Source organism: Octodon degus, unplaced genomic scaffold, assembly GCF_000260255.1.
Source record: "Octodon degus isolate 3935 unplaced genomic scaffold, OctDeg1.0 scaffold00258, whole genome shotgun sequence".
Classification (NCBI taxonomy): domain Eukaryota; kingdom Metazoa; phylum Chordata; class Mammalia; order Rodentia; family Octodontidae; genus Octodon; species Octodon degus.
In genome coordinates, this window is record NW_004524834.1 from 216,240 (window position 1) to 219,253 (window position 3,014).

Here is a 3,014-nt window from a genome sequence, read left to right on the forward strand (position 1 = left end):
AGGAAAATGAAATACCTTGGAATCAATCTAACTAAAGAAGTCAAAGATCTTTTCAAGGAAAATTACAGTACTGTTCAAAAAGAAATCGTAGAGGATTTTAGAAAATGTATAGATGTTCCATGCTCCTGGATAGAAAGAACCAACATTGTGAAGATGGCAATACTCCCAAAATTGCTGTACAGATCTAATGCAATCCCTATCAGACTACCACCAACATACCTCACAGAGGTTGAGAAATTGCTCCTAAAATTTATCTGGAAACAGAAAAGAGCTAGAATAGCAAAGGCAATCCTGAGCAATAAAGGCAAGGAAGGAGACATTACAATTCCTGCCTTGAAATTATTCTACAAGGCTACTGTGATAAAATCAGCATGGGACTGGCAACAAAATAGACCTGAAGATCAATGGAATAGATTAGAAGACTCTGAAGACCCTACGAACACACTCAGCCACCTTATCTTTGACAAAGGTGCCAAACATACTCACTGGAAGAAAGATAGACTCTTTAACAAATGGTGATGAAAAAACTGGCTTTCTACATGCTGAAAACTAAAACTTGACACAGGTCTATCACCATGCACTAAAGTATGGTCTCAATGGATTAAAGATCTAAACATTAAAGCAGAGACATTAAATCTCCTGGAAGAGAAAATAGGAGGAACTCTTGAAGACATAGGGGTAGGCAAAACTTCATGATCAGATATCAAATCGCACAGGAAATATTTGAAACAGTTAACAACTGGGACCTGTTCTTACTGAGATTTTTCATGTCAAAAGAAATTACCAAAAAAGTGAACAGGCAACCCACAATTTGGAAAAATTCATGACAAATAAGTACTCAGACAAAGGTCTGCTCTCTAGAATTTATAAAGAGCTAAATAAAGAGTAGGGTCCCAAAATTTAAAGACCCAATCCTGAAATGGGCAACCAAGATGAAAACACGCTTCTCAGGTGATGAAATTAAAGAAGCAAATAAATATATGAAAAAATTCTCCATATCACTAGCCATCCATGAAATGCAAATTAAAACATCTTTGAGATATCATCTCATCCCAGAAAGAATGGCTATCATAAAGAAATCAGTCAACAACAAATGTTGGAGAGGCTGTTTGGAAAAAGGAACCCTTCACCGCTGCTGGTTGGAATGTAGACTGATGCAACCATTATGGAAATCAGTATGGAGACTCCTCAGAAAATTTGGACTGGAAATCCCATTTAAACCAGCTATTCCTCTACTGGGAATTTTTCTGGAGGATCTGAAAACATCATATCATAGGGACATATGTGTGCCTATGTTTATAGCAGCACAATTTATGATAGCCATATCTTTTAAACAAACAAGATGCTCATCACCAGAGGAATGGTTGAAAAAGATGTGGTATTTTTACACAATGAAGTATTATTCATCTATTAAGAATGATAAACTCGATGCCTTTATATTGAAATGGATGCCAATTGAACATATACTCATAAGTGAAATAAGCCAGACACACATCTGTAAATATCATATAGATTCCCTAGTATAAGAACTCAAAAGAAGAAATAGAAATAGAAAGGTATAATACAAGTAAAATAAAGCAGGATCCCGAGGACTAACTAATCAAAAGAGGGAAAGGAGAAGAACTAGGAAACATGACAATATCAAGCCATACAGTTATATGTAGAAGATGGGCAAGGCAATGATCCTGAGAATCTGCAGAAGATTTTTGAATCTAGCAGTTAATTGGCAAGATTCTTACCCTGAATAACTATATATACTGATACCTGTGAAATAAGCAACTGCACTGAAGATGGTAATATGTAATAGTAGTTTCATGCTTGGAGTGCCTGTCATTCTGGTCTTCTGAATATGGGTTGATTGTCATGAAGTGAAAGTTGCTGCTGTGCTGTCTCTCAGGTAGATGATTGTTGAAAAAGAAGGGTGTGGTGAACGCAGGTAAGACAGGAAAAGGAACATTGTGGGACTGTCCTGCTTCAAGGTTGTATATGGTTAGATTTTTGCATTTATTTATTGTGTGTGTGTGTGTGTGTGTGTGTGTGTGTGTGTGTGTGTGTGTGTGTCTATGGCCAGCTCAGCCCACCAGGGGGTGGGGCTGGTTGGCATGTGGTGCTGGGGGATCGAACTGCAGTCCCTGTGCTTTGCCAAGCTTGTTCCAAGTAGGTGCTTCAGACCACTGAGCCATCTCGCCAGCCCTATGGTTAGATTTTTGGACTTATGTGTAAATATAGGAAGTATGTAATTCTTTATGCCTATTTTTTAAAATATATTCTAATTTTTAAATGTTTTTTCATCATATTCTATTGGGACTTAAAGTTCAACATATCAATACTTGATGAAAAATACCTGTTCCATGTTATGCCTGAGATGTTTACTATTCAGACAGATAGTGAGGTTAAGCTTAACAGCCTTGGTTGTATGGTAAAAACAATAAGTTTGCCTTCTGAATGGTTAACAACCTATGTTTGCAGACCAAAATTAGAGAAAAAGGAGAGCTACAAGGAAAGCCAACATTTTGGTCCTAGTCTTCTAAGGTCAATTAATCTCAGGACATATGATAACTTGTACTGTAATGTCATGTAACTCGGTAGTGTCCCAAATTTTCTGATCAAGAAGATTATGGGGCCAAAGAGGAAAGTGATTGATGATGTAGACTGTGCCTAAGGAGAGTCACATGGAGAGAAAACATTCTCTCAGGCTTTCACTGAGAGCACATTGGCCAAGCAATGGCCATGACTCATCCACATGGCTGACACTGACATAGGATCTGCAATCTGAGTTACAGAATCTCAGGATAATTCCTGAGGGGATTTCACTGAACTTATCAGATCCAAAAGCTACAACTCTTGTTGCATAAATCCTGCTTTACCTTGATCTTGACCATACAGCAGAAAAGTATAAAAACGAAGTATAAGAAATAAACCATGGTGTTATGTTGAGCTATAGGGGACTCAGATCACCAATTTCTGACATTGCCAGTGAAGGGGAAGACCCAATACTATTATAGACTACTGAA